The sequence below is a fragment of the Dermochelys coriacea genome, chromosome 3, assembly GCF_009764565.3.
Source record: "Dermochelys coriacea isolate rDerCor1 chromosome 3, rDerCor1.pri.v4, whole genome shotgun sequence".
In the NCBI taxonomy this organism is placed as follows: Eukaryota; Metazoa; Chordata; order Testudines; family Dermochelyidae; genus Dermochelys; species Dermochelys coriacea.
In genome coordinates this window covers 56,961,467-56,981,695 of record NC_050070.1, presented here as the reverse complement: position 1 = coordinate 56,981,695, position 20,229 = coordinate 56,961,467, and the positions used below count along the sequence as shown (strand labels likewise).

Below are 20,229 nucleotides of genomic sequence, written 5' to 3'. Positions count from 1 at the left end.
CTGTGGGCCAGTGGGGTTTTTTTCACCCCTGACTGTGCTTCTCAACTGTCTGAAGCCCAAATGTGGGATGCTATGGGCTGAAGACACAGAAGGAGGGATGTAAGAAAGTAGAAAGGAAAGCTTAAAATGAAGAGAGCTCAATTCTCAAAGATATTTTCCATAATTTCAGTATCATGGTTAGTGCTTCTGATGTAAATTTACATTAATGAAATTAGGTTAATGTGGAAAAAGAAATAAACTTAATCTACTGTATATACTCGTTCATAAGCCGAATATTTTTGGTAAAAAAGTGATGCATCAAAGAGTGGGGGTTGGCTTATAAATGGGTCTACACCAAAATTTGGTGATTTTAAACTCTATGAAATCATTGAATTGAATATCTAATACATTGTCATTTTGTTTACCTGGAGCGTTTGTAAGCATGGAGCCACTCAGCTCCCTGGGGCTGCTGTTTGCTGTTCCCAGGCAATGGGAGCTGCGGGAAGTGGCACTGTTGGCTGGGAACAGCAAACCACGGCCACAGAGAGCTGAGGGGCTCCATGCTTCAGATGCTCCAGGTAAACAAAACATCCCAACCTGGCTTACCCTGACAGGTCGGGAGCCAAAGTTTGCCGACCCATTTATTGATGTCAATACTGCTGCCTTTTAAAGTTGCAAAGGCTTTGTTTAGTGGACTAGATTGGCTTGAAAGGAATACTAAAAGAGCAGTGCTGCAGATCTGCATGACATGTGACCCATGCATTTCACAAAATATAACATGCAGAAAATATGTTTACTTGGAGCATCTGCGGTGGCTGGGAATGGCAAACCGTGGCCACTGGGAGCTGAGGGTCTCCGTGCCGGCGAACGCTCCAGGTAAACAAAACGTCCTGACCCGCCAGGGGTTTACCATGATGGGCCGGGAGCCAAAGTTTGCCAACCCCTGAAATATAGGGTCAGCGTATGAAAGGGTCATACGGTTTTTACTGTTTTTACCTATCTATCTTGGGGGGGGGGTCGGCTTATAAATGAATGGGCTTATGAATGAGTATACACAGTATATAGTCTTGCAGTGCTTGTACTTTTTTTCTCGCTGTTTCTCTGTTCAGTTTTAGGCAAGCAAGGGGTGTGTGATTTCCCTTCTTGTGTACGCGTATTCACAGTAGCGCTCATCGAGCTAATGCAAGTATAAATAGCAGTATAGCTGCTGTACTGTGTTGGCGGCAGTCGAGTTACTAAAACTGGTAGGTATGTACTTGGCATGGCTCTGCCACCACTGCTGCCAACAGTGCTACCACAGCTACACTGCTGTTTTATACTCACGCTGGCTTGATGAGAGCTACTGAGAGTATGTGTACACGGACAGGGGAGTCGCACCTCTAGCTTACAGTGTAGACAGATTTCAAAGCCGAAAAGACTACAATTTACTGGGGCAGATGGCAAATCTGGAAAATCTGCATCTATCATTAGTCAATTTACAGAAAAAAGTATGCAAGGTACTCAATACTGGCATTTCAGTAATTGTGTTCCTTCTCTTTGTAACCGTTCCACCAGAAGTACTGAAGATAAGATCCACTGCTGAGTGTGCAACTTCAGGAATAACCATTTCCCTATTCCAAACTACTAGCCACAGCAACTTGCTATTTCACATTATCACGTGAAAATTGCATCCACTTCATTTTGGATACTTCTGTCACAGATCATAGATGCAGAGTGAGTTTACCTGGAAATCTCTTGAGTGGCTTGGAAAACTTTATGTATAAATTTCCTAAAAATATTTTAAGAGTTGATAGGTTTTCTTAGCAGGTATTGGCACTAGATCTGTGTGGTATTATCACTTACTTTAGTCCTGTGCCCTATTGGGTCTTGTAAGCTTTCTGAAATGGTCCCAGAACTGTTTCTACACAAGCAGTTAAATCTTTTTCAACACCTGCTGAAGGAGGCCAGGGGAGTCAGTTTGGACAATCATTATCAGCCAATAAGTCAATTTCCTAATGTAGTTTTTTAAAACATAGAACAGTAAAGTGACACTTGCTCTCCAATCCAACTATTTGACTTCAAACTTGTTTTAATTCACTTCTAGAAAATTTTAATGATGGGAGCCAGATGATATGAAATCCTTACTGAGCTTCTATAATTACAATAATCCATTCAACTAATTTTTATAAATGTATAATACAGTTCATGTCTTGAATTTCCAGGAATCTTCTCTTAATGGCCATGCAGTGTGGTGTTCCCTGGTTGAGTGTGCAGCTTAAATAAATTATAATGGAAGTTGAAATAGGAAGAATTGGACCCAACAAGTAAGTTCCTGGGGTTCCCCCCCCAAATATTTCCACATGGAGATTGTTTTAAGACTTGTATATAACTCAATATATTATTTACCCTCCTAAATAAACCACATTAAAAAATGAAACTTGCATCAGACAATATGGGGAGGCATCTGACACAAAGCACTAAGTGTTGTTCAAGCTGTATTTTGGGAAACAGAAATCTTTCCTATTAAGATGTCTGAACTGTCACTTTACCAAAGTGAGATGGAAAATACTGTGCTGAATTTCACCTGACTGTCTGCAACTGCACTCATGTTTGCTCAATGCATTGGAATCTGCACATCAACCCACAACTCTAAAATATTGAGTGAAAGGCATTTCAGAACAGGCACAAACATCTCAGAGTTGGGAATAAAAGCGATCAACAAATAGTGCACTGTCTCATAGAAAAAGTGAATACCAAATTAAGTCATAATTTCTCACTTATCCCTGCATGTACTCTGTGACAGAAATGGAAGGATGAAGAACTTTGGATTAATGTTAAATATGAGAACAAAGTCTCTGTCCACATAAGTTGTAATAAGTAGACAACGTACAGTTGGGGAATGGGTCGCAACATGCGAAGGAGTGACTTTTTTTTATTGTGGGTCTTGTAAATTCTCCATGTTTTGGTTTGTATTATTTATTTTGTTAGCATTTTGACATTAGATTAATTTAACTGAATGACTATAATTTACCTTTTATGGATGCATTTGCCTGTGTCATTCTATCCATGTTTCAGGTGGTGGAAAAGTGAAGCCATTTAAGTTGCCTAGCTAACTTTCAATTGTAGCATGAGCTTAATTTGAGTGACAGTTTTGTGTTGCCTTTTTTAATAACAATTCTCTTGCCCTTCTATACTTCTTTCACCAGATAATTCATATAATTTTTATTTGTTGTTTTGTGAAAAACTCAATGGGCTTATGACCAAAACTTCCTTAGTAGCACTACCACTGATAACATGGAAAGTTATCATGCTAAGATGTGAACATAAAGGCACAAGTTTATGAAGATGATCCCAAAAGTGTATTAGCCTGTTGGAACACTCTTTAATTTCTTAGTCATGACCATTCAGAATCTCTGCATCTACACCACTAATGCATAAAAAGCTTTAATTACCTGATATTTGTCTTTTTAACACATTTTATTTAATGTTTTAAATGTTACATTATCCTGCTAAATGAATTACTTTACAGTATACAAATTGTGCACAATATAAATTGGAAAATCATCGTATAGTGGAAACACCTAATCTTAAATTGTCTTGCATAAATGGGCATTACCTTACTGGTAAAACTGGCTCACATTTTAGATGTGACCTTGCTTTGACTTTTTAATATAGATCTAATCTGTTTGTCTTGCAATAGTTGAAAGGGAACCATACATGAGGAAAATGATAGTGTATTGTTGTGACACAGTGTCCTTCATCTAATGACTTCAAACAACTAAGATCTTGTTAGTCTTTCTCTTCCCCTCCCCTCACCCCCACATTTTTTCCTATTAATGAATTGTAGATATTAGATTAGTCTTTCATCTGTAAATTTATTAATCTTCAGTTTGTGACAAGGTATAATTAAACTGAAATCTTTGCCCTCTGCTATCACTGAATTATATCTAGTTCTGCACGCAGTGTGCATTGTGTTGTACAGTGTGTGTTCACTCGTTTTCTGCTTGGATTACATTTTACAAGCGTTTTAAGAGTCCATAATCAAGGAAATATTTTCTTAACCTTTGTTTTGCTCTATAGACTCTACAAAGGGATTTATTAAGTAATTCTATCTGTAACTCACTAAAGTGAGCATCTTAGTGAGAATTTCACAAAGTTAGTCTTGGTCATTCTGCTCTGTAGAGGGAGGATCAATCTTTCTGGTCTGGAGTGTACGGCTGCCAAGTGCTAAGAATTCCTGGAATGTAGAATTGCCACAGTGTTAATAAAGTTTGCTTTGTTCCCTTAGTGACTTGACCCATTGAGAAAATGTGGTGCCTTAGCAAGTTTTAATAGCTCAAAGTTGGTAGTGAATAAAGGGAAAGACCTCAACATAATTGTGCTTGTTTTCACCTGCTGCCTGGAAGATTAACTTTCTTAACCTTAGTATAGAAAATATAACCCCTGTGTTTTGAAATAGTGATTTATGAGGATTCTTCACATTTTTTTTTAAAAATACCACAGATTTTTGCATTCCAAGCAGCTATATTCTTCCCATAAACTAGTTAGTTTGCAATATAACTTCATTTTAAGGCAAGTTCCAAGGAAAATAACTTCCTACTTATGCCACTTTAATCACGCAACTGATTCTCTATGGTTTTGATTTAATTTGGAAAAATAGTTGAGTTCTTAATCTTCAATTTCCCCCTTCATTATCTTCATGAGAAAACAGGAGTTAGGATGAAGAAACCAACTGCAAAACTGCACCACTGAGACTCGTTATGTCAGATATTGTTGGGGTTTTTTTGTTCTATAGTAAATACTGTAATTCTGATAACTCTGTGATTTAATGGCAACTGGTTATCCAAAACAGTAAATTAGTAAAGTTTTATTACCCATTTAAACTTTACATAAGTTTTCACAGAGCATGCTAACTCCCTCCCCCACGCCCAGTTATCTTCTGCATCATTCTGGAGCAAAGGTTGGATAGTTAATTTTAAGATCACATAGCTTCCTCCATTCCTCTTGCAGAAAGGAAGAAAGCCAATCCCATCATTATATTAAAACAGTCTTTAAATTTAGATCTTCTATTTCAGTGGCTAATAAAAGATCTGTCACTATATTTACTGAAAAGTTTTATGTTACTGATAAGTGAACTTATTGTTGCATTACTATGCAATCCACTAAACACCACCATGACTGTTCTATTAGTATCTTGGAGGCACAAATAAGTTGCAATAGAGCATGCAAGTCACTTCTTCCATAAATCTTTACTGTAATTCTATACATATATAAAACAGACATATTTAAATTATATACATTGGAGTATTAAATATACCTATGTTTCAAACTATTCCACTCGAAGTCATAAGTTATCTTATTAATAAAAACGTGTGAAAACAGGCTACTTTGTACATTTGCATGTTCCAATATGGCAACCTGGAGAGAGGTTGTACCAGTTTTCTTAAGCAACTTGCTTGGATCCTCCTGTTGGTTAATAATGTGAAGTAAACAGCTAAGGCGTGTATATTGCTGTTGACAGTGAGCGACTGTAAACATCCTCGACTGGAAGCTGTGAAGCAGCAGATGGGGCTTTCAGTCGGATGTTTGCAGCTGCCAGCTGTCACAGACGTCAAGAAATGTTTGACACCTAAGCATAGCAGTCTTTTAAAATCTTTAATGTGCTAGGTTTCTGTCTGTTTCAGAGACATGGAATTAAAATAGTAAGAGTGGAAATGTTTGACTTTTAATGTATCTTGAAATGTTTCTCTATAAAATATCTAGTAATAGTTCACAGTTGGGTTTTTTTTTGTTTGTTTGTTCGGGTTTTTTTAAAGGAATGATGTGAAATGTAAACCAGTAAAATCTTAGAGAGATGAAATAGGAATTCCTGGAACACTGAACTATTATAGTGAAGGTGAAAACTTTGACTTTTAAAGTTGAGCAAGCATTTTTCTGTGTTAAGCTAAAAGTAGGTTTCATACAGCTAAGTGTTTATACTGTATGGCTCATATATCAGGTCTTTATAAGAGGAATCTGTGTATTTAGCTTATCTTTGATAGTTCATATAGAATTTCAAATGAAGCCTTTTAGGAAACTAAGTGAAGCCTGCAAGATTTCGAAAGGGAGAAATATATCGGCTGTAACAGTAAAGTAAGAATTCAAAACTTGACATTCTTGGAGAAGAACAACATTTTTAACAAAATAAGGGGGAAATGGCAGCATTTCATTGGACTGGTTTTTGTGGCTCATATACCATGTTACGTCTCGTATAGATATTTTTAAAAAATAAAATCTAATGATATTTCTTCCCCTTCCCCCAAAACAAAAAGTCAACATTAAATGGACTCTAAAACAAACAAACTGGCTTTAAGACAATTACAGGCCCTGTGCTTGTGGATCCCTGTGTTTGCATAAAGCTCCAGGGCTTCAGCTGCACAAAACAGTTCTCAGAATTGGGATTATAGTTAGCAAAGTCATAACTTCATCATGGGCAAGAAAGGAAAAATAAAACTGGGTCAGAAGCTCATTCTTAATTGAAATTTAGGAAGAGCACTTATATTTTGAATATCTCATCTTAAAATTTAACATTTATCCGTGTATTACATTTGTTTAGATAACCCTAGTTCTGTTTTAACACACATTCCTTTTGTCAGTTTCCTTTCTCAGAAGAAAATATGTATGTTTTTAGTATATTTCCCTATATATTTATATAAAAATTAAATGACCAAGAAGACATTTGACCCTTACTGTAGTTCTGTGTTATAAAGGAGTCAATATTCCTGGATGCGATACTCATATTGACATACTTATTCAAACCAGTTTGGGGGCGCTAAGCAGGAATACACCCAACACGCATTAAAAAAGTAAATAGGGGGCCCTACACAATTGCTTTGTCTACTTATGTCTAGCACCAGCACTGTTTCAAAGCCATATCTCTGAGGTCAAGGAAGTGCAATCTATATTTGACACAATGTCACTAATCCATGCTTTAGCACACAGCTTTAATGTAGATTTGCAGGCTTGCTGTTCATTTAGTTTGTTTTATTTGTATTTCAGTAGTGCTTGGAGGCTCCAGTCAAGATCAGTGCTGTACAGTGTACTAGGAACTGTACAACACACTGTAAGAGACAAGCTCTACAGGACAGAGATTCCAATCTAATTTTAAGACAAACTGCAACAAAGATAATTGGAGGAACAGAGGGAGAGAGAAAGAGGTTAACCATAAGAACACATTAGCTGTCTGCATTATGTTAGATGGCTTTGAGTTGTTCGTCTTTTCGTTCTTATTTTAATTATAAACAAAATAGGATGAATAATCCCTGCTAGCCATTTACCTAGCCATTGAGTTAAGTTTCCCATTAAGTATTATGATAGAAGTAGGCCTTGAGGATAGAGCTGAATGAAGGCAGGGTAGAGGCTTTAGGTCCATGGATATGGGATGGCATGGAAGCATATGCTTGTGAAAGCTGGAAGAGAAACTGACAGGTGATTTGTGGCTGACTTCATTAGTAGAGCAGAAGAGACAGGTCGCAATCTTTGTGGATAAGCAGAGAGAGGTACTGTTGTAAAGGGCCTTAAATGTGAATAAAAGAATCTTGAAATTTTTGTAATGGGTTCAAAGAGGTAGGTGGGGCCACAAGAACAGAGCAACCAACCAAGGAGATAATCTTAGCAGCACAACTTTGAATAGATTGGAGGGGGCAAGGTGGATGTCAGAAATGGCAGAGAGGAGGAAATTGTGGGAGTCAAGAGGGAAAGAAAGGGCCTGGATTACAGTAAGCAATATGTCCAGATAAAAGGCTAGATCTTGAATATGTTAGGGAGGAAGAAGCAGCAAGACGGGTTGCAGCCTTGATGCCCAGGGAAAAGGCAGAGTTAAAGGTAGCTGATGTGTTATGATTCTCAGCGACTTGGAGGATGATGGTATTGTCAATAGAATTGGCGAGTGGGGAGACTTGTAGAGGAATGATGAGTTCAGTTTTAATTAATTTAATTGTTGAATTGGCAATGAGCCACATCAGAGATCCAAACTGTGATTCAGGATTGGATGTAGCAGATTCTCCAGAAGTGGAGGGAGAGATCTGTGAGTAATCCATGTGGACGGTTAAGATCTATTGAAGTGGGGGGTAGGGTGGTGGGGAGGCAAGAGAGAAAGTGGGCCCAAAGGACTAAGCCCCGAGAGACTCCACAGATGGTGGAAGTTGAGGGAGGAGGGGAAGGAGAGTCCATTGAAAGAAATGCTGAGGAAATAACCAGAGATATAGGAGAACCAGATGTAGGTGGTCACAGAAGCTGGAAGTACGGTGCAGGAGAGGGATACAACAGGATTTCAAGAAGTCTCTGATCAGTGGTATTTAAAGCAGCCAAGAGATTAAGGATGATGACAATGGAGTAGAAGCCTTGAGACTTGCAAGAAGAAGTTGTTAGAGACCTTGGTGGGAGCAGTGTTAAGTAGAGAAGTGAGAATCTGGGTTGGAGAGAATTCAGGAGAGAGTTAGAGGAGAGAAATTCAGTTAAACGGTTGTAGATTTTTCAGTGATCTGAAAATAAAGAACGAATCCCACAAAAAGTGGAAACATGTCCACATTGCTAAGGATGAGTACAAAAGAATAGTGCAAGTGTGTAGGGATAAAATCAGAAAGGCTAGGGCACGAAATGAGTTGCACCTAACAAGGGACATAAAAGGCAATAAGAAGAGTCTCTAAAAATACATTAGGAACAAGAGAAAAATGAAGGAAAGTGTAGGCCCTCTACTTAGTGGGGAAGGAGAGCTAATAATGGACAACACCAAGAAGGCTGAGGTGTTTAATGCCTATTTTGCTTCAGTCCTCATTCAAAGATTAATTGTGATCAGATGCTTTACACAGTTAATATTAACAATAATGGGAAAGGAACACAAGCCAGAACAGGGAAAGAACAGGTTAGGCATTAATATTGCTGACAAGAATCTGGGGATAATAATGGATCACAAATTGAATATGAGTCAACATAATGCTATTGGGACATAATATTCTGGGATGTATTAACAGGGGTGGCATATGTAAGATACAAGGTAATTGTCCTAGTCCTCTTTGTGCTGGTAAGACCTCAGCTTGAGTTCTGTGTCCAGTTTTGGGCGCAGCACTTTAGGAAAGATGTGGACAAATTGGAGAGTCCAGAGGAGAGAGAAAAATGATTAAAGGTTTAGAAAACCTGATCTATGAGAAAAGGTTTTTAAAAGGGGGGAAAAAGAGCATGTTTAGTCTTGGGGCGGGGGGGGGAGACGGGAAGGGGAACCAGATAAGTCTTCAAATATGTTGAGATATTATAAAGAAGACTGTGATCAATTGTTCTCTCTGTCCACGAAAGGTAGGACAAGAAGTAATGGGCTTAATCTGTAGCAGGAGAGACTTAAGTTAGATATTAGGAAAAACTTTCTAAACATCAGGATAGTTAAGATCTGGAATTGGTTTCCAAGGCAGATTGTAGAATCCTCATCACTGGAGGTTTTTAAGAGGTTAAACAAACACCTGTCAAGGATGGTCTAGGTTTACTTGATGGTGCTTCAGCATGGGGTGCTGGACTATATGAACTCCCAAAGTCCCATCCAGCCCTACATTTCTATGGGCATTTGTTGAATGTAGAGGTGAAGAAGGGGAAAAGAAAGAGATGGGTTAGTAGTTGGAGAGGTAGGTGAGGCCAAGTTGGGATCTTTTTATGGAAGGGGGTGACAAAAGCATGCTTGTACTGGGGAAAGCAGGGGAGGATTGAGGAGAGTAAGGAGAAAGGGTAATAAGAGAAGTAGTTATGACCTCTGGCTTTGAGGTAGGGGAAAGTTGGGATTACTGGGGTAGACAGGAATTAGAGGAGAAATGTAGACAAAATCCGCATTAGTGACAGCAGATGAGAAAGAAAGGATGATAGGGGAGGCTGTGGGATGTGATTTCAAGTCTGGCTTTCATCAGTCAGGAAGACCCTATGTGCAGAGTGTGTATCTGTTTCTAAGACTGAAATGTGGTGAACAGGTAATTGGGATTTCGGGCATGGGAGTCGGTTGGAGTAGAGAAGTAGTGCTACTTGACCTGGAAGAGAGATGGCAGTACTGAAGGAGGAGAGGACAAACTTGTAGTGGAGGAATTCTGTGCGTCATGCGATTTCCTAAAATAACATTTGCCAACATGGGGCCAGAGGCAGCAGATGTGGGAAGTGAGCCTATGCTGAGGATTAGTGAAGTAGGTAGGATAGTGAAGTAGTAGAAGGTGGAGGTGAGAATGGAATGGGTGTGTCAGTGGATGAAAAGTTAAGGGGCCTGAGAGTGGTAGTGGGCTAAAGAATTGTGGAATTAGAGATTCTGGAAGAAGCGCTGGGAGACAGATTTCGGGGGGCGGACACGTGAATGATACTGAAAGATATGAGGAGACTGGTGGCAGGATTCCAAGGGCAGGGCCAATAAGGGTTATGCCTTGCTTTTCAAACCAATGAGGGAGTACCACCTCTACCTCTGGCCCTAACACCTTAATGAGTTAGAACACTTGCTGTGTTCCGCCTGCTGCTGCTGCTGATGGTGAGAGGCTTAAGTCCTGATGCCAAATTAGAGCAGGACAAGGGAGGCTTTTAGCAAAATCACACTATGTATGTGCCCTTTGACCAGTTGAAAAAAAGTGAGACTGAAGATTTCTGCAATCGCTTTTATGAGAGAGGGAGGGTTGTCTTTACCTCTGCCATTACTCTTCAGTAAGAAAGCAGCAGTCACTCTTATAGTGACTGTATTCCTGCAGCTGGTCTGAGTGCCATGAGGAGAAGAAATGTGAGAGCAAATTTAACTCAATATTAATTGAAGCCCACCAGTGTGTTGGCTTGGAGGTAGAGTTCAAATGCATGGCACTGTCAGATTCTTAGGCAGGTGGTATTGCACTCTTGCTATGTTTCAGGCTGTCCTTACTGACATGTCATAGAATGCATACGTGACTTTACAATTAGGTTATGAAGATTTGACATGCTTAATCAACACTTTTTAATTTGAATGAGCATAACACAACATGCTTATCTGGAAGCGCTACTATATTTGAAGACTGGGCAACTGGGAAAAAACGCTATTAAGTCAAAGTATTTGATATTATGAGTATTAAGTACTGCCTGTGAAGGTTTACATATTGATAATTCTGGTGCTTTGCCATGAAATTCTTTCAATACTCATTCTATAACTCCTTTTCCAGAATTTCATACTGTCTCAAAATTAAAAGCGCCCTTCCTCTGGGAAAAGTATGTAACGTGGAGATTGAATTCCTCAATCTCAAATCTTATGTTCAAATATGTTTAAGAGAAAATCTTTTTTTAGCTCAGTAGAAGCTCCCTCATACCCGACATCCTTTCAGTCTCATAAAAACCTATTGCTTCATCTACCAGCAGGCAAGTGTTATCAAACTAGACACATAGGCAATGATTTTCAAGGCTGGGTGCTTAAAGTTAGGCTCTGAAAGCATTATTTAGGCACCTGAAGAAATGTCCCGATTTTCAAAAAAGCTGAGTACCCAATAACTGACTAAAATTATGGATATTGAATCTAAGGACTACTGGATTTGATGCAGAGTCTTGCATACTGTTACAAAAATGATCCAGCACCACTTAACCATGGCTATCCTTTCTGGAAATTATTTGTAAAATGATTGGGCAACTGTCAGAAATAGCATTATGTTCCCGCCTACATATGTTCTTCCTATGAAGAGAATACAGTTGATTATGTGAAAGGCAAACTTTCAGTGCTGAACCTTTGTCCTAACTCAAGCCTCACTAAAACAAAATAGTTAGATATACATTTTAACTTCAGAAAGAAAGACAGCCATGTTATAGTTATGGACAGCTAAACTCCATAATTTTTTAATCTATTATGTGAGAAATAGATCTTCTAGAACTAAAATATGTACTTTGCATATTAAAACAAAACATACAACATATCCTTCAGAAGTATAACAAATCCCACCAGAAGTATGTTCTATCTAGGAATTGTGCAGTTATGGAAATTTTCTCAAGGTATGGTTTTCCCATAAAGATGTGGATGGGAGTAGGCTTTTTTCCCCTCCCTAAACAATATTTAATAGATTAAGATGAGTGAAATCTTAGGGCTAGGGGCCTTCCTTTTACCAATACATAACATCAAAACTATAGGCACATATTTCTGACTTCCTATTGCTTTAAATAGTTTAAATTTAACTGACAAAGGGAATGGGGAGAAAACCATACACCTTGCAATTAGTGGCTTTCCAGATGCTGGCTGTAGGCATTTCTTTAGCTTCAAGTATTAAAGTAACTTCCTTTTAATTGAAAATGTTTCAAATTAAATAGCAAGCATGACTGTCACTCTTGCATAAATTCAGCCTTGTTGTATAGCTTCTAATTCCTATTATCCATGGTATATTACACTGAATCTTATTTTCTCTTTAAAAATAATGTTGTGATCCACCTCTTCCTTGCACCTGTTTTTGAAAACTTTTGGTAGCATCTTACTAAACATGCACTTCAGTGATATTGCCTGTAAAGAAGCCACTGACTGAGCAGCCTAGTGCTCCGATTTGGTAGGGCATGAGTGTGTGTGGTAGGGAAGGAATTTTCAAGGAAACTATTCAATTTCAAGGAGTGGCTCAAAAGAGGAGTTTGTGTGTCTGGGCATTCTCCTTTATTCTGGTCTCTTGGAGTTTAAATTACAAAAGCAAAAGTTACCTTTTATTATGTAAAACTCTTAAAGAAAATTACTCTGTTCTGGGGTATGTCTACACTACGAAATTAAGTCGAATTTATAGAAATCAGTTTTGTAGAAAGAGTTTTTATACAGTCAATTGTGTGTCCCCACACAAATGTTCTAAGTGCATTTAGTTGGCGGAGTGTGTCCATAGTACCGAGGCAACCGTTGACTTCTGGAGCGTTGCACTGTGAATAGCTATCCCACAGTTCCCACAGTCTCTGCAGCCCATTGGAATTCTGGGTAGAAATCCCAGTGCCTGATGGGGCTAAAACATTGTCGCGGGTGGTTCTGGGTACATATTGTTAGGCCCCCCCTTCCCTCCCTCCTTCTGTGAAAGCAAGGGCAGACAATCGTTTTGCACCTTTTTTCTTGTTAAGTGTGCAGACGCCATACCACGGCAAGCATGGAGCCCGCTCAGCTAACCAGCACCGTATGTCTCCTGGGTGCTGGCAGATGCGGTACTGCATTGCTACACAGCAGCAGTTTATTGCCTTTTGGCAGCGGACAGTGCAGTATGACTGGTAGCTGTCGTCAACATAGTCCTAGGTGCTCTTTTAACCAATTTCATTGAGGTCAGGGGCACCTGGGCAAACATGGGAGTGACTCAGCCAAGTCATTTCCCTTTTAAGTTTCGTCTCATGGCAATTGAGTCCTACCGGCAGTGCACTGTCTTTTTTTTTTTTTTTTTTTTTAAATCAGCAGCCAGCAGAAGATGATGGCCAGCAGTCATACTGCACCGTCTTCTGCCGAGCACCCAGGAGATGACAATGACTAGTGGTCGCACACAGTCTGCTGCCAGCAAGATGTATAAAGATAGATGAAGTGGCTCAAAACAAGAAATAGACCAGATTTGTTTTGTATTCATTTTCTCCTCCCTCCCTCCCTCCATGAAATCAATGGCCTGCTAAACCCAGTTTTGAGTTCTGGCCTTGAGGGGGCCATTCAATTTCTTATAAAGCCACCCAATTTGTTGATTTTAATTCCCTGTAAGCCATGTCGTCAGTCGCCCCTCCCTCCGTCAGGGCAATGGCAGACAATCGTTCTGCGCCTTTTTTCTGTGCAGATGCCATACCATGGCAAGCATGGAGCCCACTCAGATCACTTTGGCAATTAGGAGCACATTAAACACCACAGGCATTATCCAGCAGTATATGCAGCACCAGAACCTGGCAAAGTGAAAGCGGGCGAGTAGGTGACATCGGTGCAGTGATGAGAGTGCTGAGGACATGGACACAGACTTCTCTCAAAGCACGGGCCCTGGCAATGTGGGCATCATGGTGCTAATGGGGCAGATTCATGTGGTGGAACGCCGATTCTGGGCTCGGGAAACAAGCACAGACTGGTGGGACCTCATAGTGTTGCAGGTCTGGGACGATTCCCAGGGGATGCGAAACTTTTGCATGTGTAAGGGCACTTGCATGGACTTTTGTGACTTGCTTTCCCCTGCCCTGAAGCGCAAGAATACCAAGATGAGAGCAGCCCTCACAGTTGAGAAGTGGCAATAGCAATGCCACACAGCTACCGGTCAGTCGGGAATCAATTTGGAGCCGGCAAATCTACTGTGGGGGCTGCTGTGATGCAAGTAGCCAACGCAATCAAAGATCTGCTGATATCAAAGGTAGTGATCCTGGGAAATGTGCAGGTCATAGTGGATGGCTTTGCTGCAATGGGATTCCCTAACTGTGGTGAGGCCATAGACGGAACCCATATCCCTATCTTGGCACCAAGCCAGCGAGTACATAAACCGCAAGGGGTACTTTTCAATAGTGTTGCAGGTGCTCGTGGATCACAGGGGACGTTTCACCAACATCAACATGGGATGGCCGGGAAAGGTACATGACGCTCGCATCTTCAGGAACTCTGATCTGTTTCAAAAGCTGCAGGAAGGGACTTTCTTCCCAGACCAGAAAATAACCATTGGGGATGTTGAAATGCCTATAGTTATCCTTGGGACCCAGCCTACCCCTTAATGCCATGGCTCATGAAGCCATACGCAGGCAGCCTGGACAGTAGTCAGGAGCTGTTGAACTACAGGCTGAGAAAGTGCAGAATGGTGGTAGAATGTGCATTTGGATGTTTAAAAGTGTGCTGGTGCACTTTACTGACTCGGTTAGACTTCAGCGAAACCAATATTCCTGTTGTTACTGCTTGCTGTGCGCTCCACAATATCTGTGAGAGTAAGGGGGAGATGTTTATTGGGGGGTGGGAGGTTGAGGCAAATCACCTGGCTGCTTGTTATGCACAACCAGACACCAGGGCAGTTAGAAGAGCACAGGAGGACATGGTGCGCATCAGAGAAGCTTTGAAAACCAGTTTCATGACTGGCCAGGCTACAATGTGAAAATTCTGTTTTTCTCCTTGATGAAACCCCCTACCCCTTGGTTCACTGTATTTCCCTGTAAGCTAACACCCTCCCCCTCCTCCCTTCAATCACTGCTTGCAGAGGCAATAAAGTCATTGTTGCTTCACATTCATGCATTCTTTATTAATTCATCATCCTAATAGGGGGATAACTACCAAGGTAACCCAGGAGGGGTGGTGGAGGAGAGAAGCCCCGGGAGGGCTGTTGGAGGAGGGAAGGACAAGGCCACATAGCACTTTAAAACTTATTGAATGCCAGCCTTCTGTTGCTTGGGCAGTCCTCTGGGGTGGAGTGGCTGGGTGGCCAGAGGCCCCCCCACCGCGTTCTTGGGTGTCTGGGTGAGGAGACTATGGAACTTGGGGAGGAGGGCAGTTGGTTACACAGGGGCTGTAGTGGCGGTCTGTGCTCCTGCTGCTTTTCCTGCATCACAACCATACACTGGAGCATATTAGTTTGATCCTCCAGCAGCCTCAGCATTGAATCCTGCCTCCTCTCTTTACGCTGCCGCCACCTTTCAGCTTCAGCCCGCCACCTCTCCTCCCGGTCATTTTGTGCTTTCCTGCACTCTGACATTGTCTGCCTCCAAGCATTAGTCTCTGCTCTGTCAGTGTGGGAGGACAGCATGAGCTCAGAGAACATTTCATTGCGAGTGCGTTTTTCTTTTCCCCTTCTAATCTTCACTCTCCTCTGGGAAGGAGAAGATCCTGTGATCCTTGAAACACATGGAGCTGGTGGAGAAAAAAAAGGGATAGTGATATTTTAAAAAGACCCATTTTACAGAACAATGGGTACACTCTTTCATGGTAAATCTTGCTGTTAACATTACATACATAGCACATGTGCTTTCGTTCCAAGGTCGCATTTTGCCTCTCCCCACCACGTGGCTAGCCCCTTACCTCTCCCCCCTCACCGTGGCTAACAGCAGGGAATATTTCTTTTCAGCCACAGGCAAACAGCCCAGCAGGAACGGGCACCTCTGAATGTCCCCTTAAGAAAAGCACCCTATTTCTACCAGGTGACCATGAATGATATCACTCTGAGGATAATATAGAGAGATAAAGAACAGATGTTGTTTGAACACCAGCAAACATACACTGCGATGCTTTGTTCTACAATGATTCCCGAGTACATGCTACTGGCCTGGAGTGGTAAAGTGTCCTACCATGATGGATGGAATAAGGCTGCCTCCCCCAAAAATCTTTTGCAAAGGCTTTGGGAGTACATCCAGGAGACCTACAAATGCCAGGGCAAATTAATCATTAAACATGCTTGCTTTTAAACCATGTATACTATTTTAAAAGATACAGTCACCAGAGGTCCCTTCTCCATCTGTTGGGTCCAGGAGGCAGCCTTGGGTGGGTTCGGGGGTATTGGCTCCAGGTCCAGGGTGAGAAACAGTTCCTGGCTGTCGGGAAAACTGGTTTCTTCACTTGTTTGCTGTGAGCTATCTACAACTTCATCTTCCTCGTTCCCAAAACCTGCTTCCATCTCCATTGAAGGAGTCTTAAAATGGCATGCAGCTCATCATAGAAGTGGCATATTTTGGGCTCTGACTTGGTGCGGCCGTTCACTTCTCTGGTTTTCTGGTAGGCTTGCCTCAGCTCCTTAAGTTTCACGTGGCACTGCTTCGGGTCCCTGTTATGACCTCTGTCCTTCATGCTCTGGGAGATTTTGACAAATGTTTTGGCATTTTGAAAACTGGAATGGAGTTCTGATAGCACGGATTCCTTTCCCCGTACAGCGATCAGATCCCGTACCTCCCATTTGGTCCATGCTGGAGCTCTTTTGTGATTCTGGGACTCCATCATGGTCACCTCTGCTGATGAGCTCTGCCTGGTCACCTGCAGCTTGCCACGCTGGCCAAACAGGAAATAGAAATTCAAAAGTTCGCGGGCCTTTTCCTGTCTGTCTGACCAGTGCATCTGAGTTGAGCGCTGTCCAGAGCGGTCACAGTGGAGCACTCTGGGATAGCTCCCAGAGGCCAATACCATCTAATTGTGTCCACAGTACCGCAAATTCGACCCAGCAAGGCCAATTTCAGCGCTAATCCCCTTGTCAGGGGTGGAGTAAGGAAATGGATTTTAAGAGCCCTTTAAGTCCAAAAAAAAGGGGGGGGGGGGCTTTGTCGTGTGGACGGGTGCAAGGTTAAATCGATTTAACGCTGCTAAATTTGACTTCAACTCCTAGTGTAGACCAGGGCTAAGAATTTTGGCTGGAATTTAGAGATTTCTCCCCCAGCCTCCCTTGCATAGCCCACTTAAGGGCCAGGCTCACTTGCTGTCTTCTGCTGTCGTTGCCCTCCATATAACATGAGACTGGAATTAGTAACTTCTTACCAGAATTTCAATTATACTGTATCATGATGGTTAGATTTTTTTCAGTGTATGCTGCCATTGTAGCAAAATTGTCTACCTCTCCTGTTTTACTATAGGAGGTGAAAACACTAATTACAAAAAATGGCAGCATAGCTATAACGGTATTTTATAAACTGCTAACACAATTCTCTGGTCACTTAATTTTTTTTAATAATGCTACTCCATTTCATCTCCTGTTAAAATTGTTTATTCCAAACTCAGAGTTGTAGGGTTTTGAATGAGATGTTAGTTACAGTAACAAATACAAACTTTCCGAATACACTGAAGTTGTTGTTGTTGTTAGGCATTTATTGCATCATTAACAAATTACTTTTTTAATTAACTGGTACATCTAATTTGTCTACATGAAGAACAGTATAACACTTTTTTTTGTTCCTCTGGAACAAGATAACTTACCAGTGTGCCAATAGCATAATACGCAGGCTGGAGTGTATTACAGATCAAAAATTCTGACATATAAGCTATTTTATAGAATGAGCTATCTTGATTAGTGGATATTATGTAATTGTAAGTTTCATTGCATATCTGATGTGATTAAGATTTATAGGAGTGAATAAGAATACAGAAATGGTAGGTGCTGAACATTAAAATGTAAAATGTGTCAACTTTTTAAAGATTTTCAGATCTTGCCATAACCGTCATGTAGACTTACAACCATGTCATATAATTCTCATAGATTGCCATCAAACATACAAAAGAGAAATTATACTTTGACAAATTTACTGATTTCTTGATTCTCCTTCCTAACTATAGTGAGTTGGGCAGTTAATGATATAAGTAGTAGCCCTTAAAAGATTCCCTTAAATGGGTATGACGCTACAGAATTACAAAGGAAATAGTGGAAGGTGTTAGGTGCCACAAGTACTCCTTTTCTTTTAGTGGAAGGTAAGTAATTTGCTCATCACTTACACTAGTTTGGAGCTTGACAAATGCATTTACCTTCTCTTTCCTTGACAAGTGAGTGGGCTTGCTCATCAGTTTCTGCACATTTAACAAACAAACCCCTTCCATTAATGTAAATTAATCCAATACTGTCTGCCTGAATCTGAGAAATACTAGAAATGTGAACTATCCATTCCACTCAGTGGAATGTGCATGTGCGCTGTCTCTTTTGATCCTGAACACTCCTGAGGGGCTTCCACTGTTTCCCTTCCAATAAAACCCAACATGTATTTAAACACTGGCAGCAAAGAGGATAAAACTTCATGGCCTAGTGGGCCATTTGTCAAGGATTATATAGGTCCCCCTCTTCCAGCAAATAAATAATGCACAGATTTTTCTAAGATTTTCTTCTTAAATTCATTTCCTTCCCCCACTTCTTAATTGTGGCAGGTCAGTTTTCCCCAGTCCTCCACTCTTCTTCAGTGTGATATAAATGGGTTTAAAAATAGTTGAAGAGGAAGGTGAGATTGAGGGTCCAATTGGGAGGAGTGATGGAACACTTACATGTATAACAAGAATTTCCAGGGTTATAATAAAGGTTTTAAAAGGGATCTAAAACCGCATGCTTCTGGGTTAAAGCGAATCTCTAACTATATTAGGAATTAAGAGGAAACTCCCACTTCTGCCAACTTTGGCTCTTCTCTTCTCTCTTCCCCTCCCCCCCCCCCGGGTCTTCCTCAAAAACATTTGGTACTGGCTACTGTCATAGACAGGATACAGGACTAGATGGGCCAGAGCTTTGATTCAATATAGTAACTCCTATGATTAAAGATCAAAGGGGTGGCGGGGGAGGAAGATGGGATTGTTGGAAGACCATAGAGATAGAAGAAGTAGGATTGGAGGCAGAAGGATTGACATATTGCACAACACAAGTTGTCCTCTCCACTTATTGCAGTATCAGTAAAGCTCTTTAAACATTTTGACTCTAACCTACTATTTCTGAGTTGCTCATTGCTTTCATCTGTCATACTGAAAAAATTGTGGTTTGACCTCTGCCTGAAAATGAGGTTTGTTTCTAAAGTTTTTGAGCAAAAGCAGTTTGAGTTTTTGAGTATGATGGCGCAAATTGAGACTTGAATAGCCTAGGTCTGACAAACATAGGTCAAGATCTTAAAAAGTAACCAGTGATTTTGGGTGTCCAACTAGAGACATCTTAAAGGCTCCTAATTTTTCAGAGGTTGGGTGCTCAGTGCTTTCTGAAAATCAGGTCTATTTAAGATGTCTCCAGTTGAGTATCCAAAATCATGTCAGTCTTGAAAATCTTGGCCATGTTATGGGGTTTCCAAAAGTCATTCTTGAAGTTGTGTCATGAGCCTATCCTGGGAAAATGAGTCCTTTTTAATACGTCATAACTGTTGTCTGCTTCTAACAGTTAGATACTGTTTTGGTCCTTACTTGACTTCAACTGGGTCATAATTCTGAAGAAAGCTGTATTTATCCATGTAAAATCAATATTTTTGTATATTCTTGTTTAAAGATTATTGAATAGTCTCAAGTTCTGACATAGTTTAAATTTTATTTGTGTAACCTCCAATGCTTCCAGATATTGGCAATGGAACAGTGAGGTCAGAGTAGGTAGATCAAATTCCTAAATCAATCTGTTTCTGATTCATCTTTTGAAGCACAGTTCCAGATCTTCAGAGTAAGCCAAGTTCTCTGCAGCAACAAATGTTTCTACTTCCCTGGGTGTATTGAAAAAGTACCAGAGGGATAGCCGTGTTAGTCTGGATCTGTAAAAGCGGCAAAGCATCCTGTGACACCTTATAGACTAACAGACGTATTGGAGCAGAAGCTTTCGTGGGTGAATACCACTACATGCATCCAACGAAGTGGGTATTCACCCACAAAAGCTTATGCTCCAATATGTCTGTTAGTCTATAAGGTGCCACAGG

The 20,229-nt window shown here is 40.7% G+C and overlaps 1 protein-coding gene across 18 annotated transcripts in view; it reads left to right on the top strand.

Moving 5' to 3' along the window:
• Nucleotides 1–20,229, top strand: part of LOC119853332 (translation initiation factor IF-2-like) — a 50,811-nt gene that overhangs the window by 9,902 nt on the left and 20,680 nt on the right. For 9 of the 18 annotated variants that reach the window (XR_006279829.1, XR_005292024.2, XR_005292023.2 and 6 more), the window contains 2 exons: nt 1,534–1,692; nt 2,181–2,282. The exons of 4 other annotated variants lie outside the window; for them this stretch is intronic. The gene's annotated coding sequence lies outside the window, so the exon portion shown is untranslated. The remainder of the gene's footprint in view (nt 1–1,533; nt 1,693–2,180; nt 2,283–20,229) is intronic. 5 more of the 18 variants (XR_005292025.2, XR_005292036.2, XR_005292026.2 and 2 more) reach the window with 1 other exon arrangement.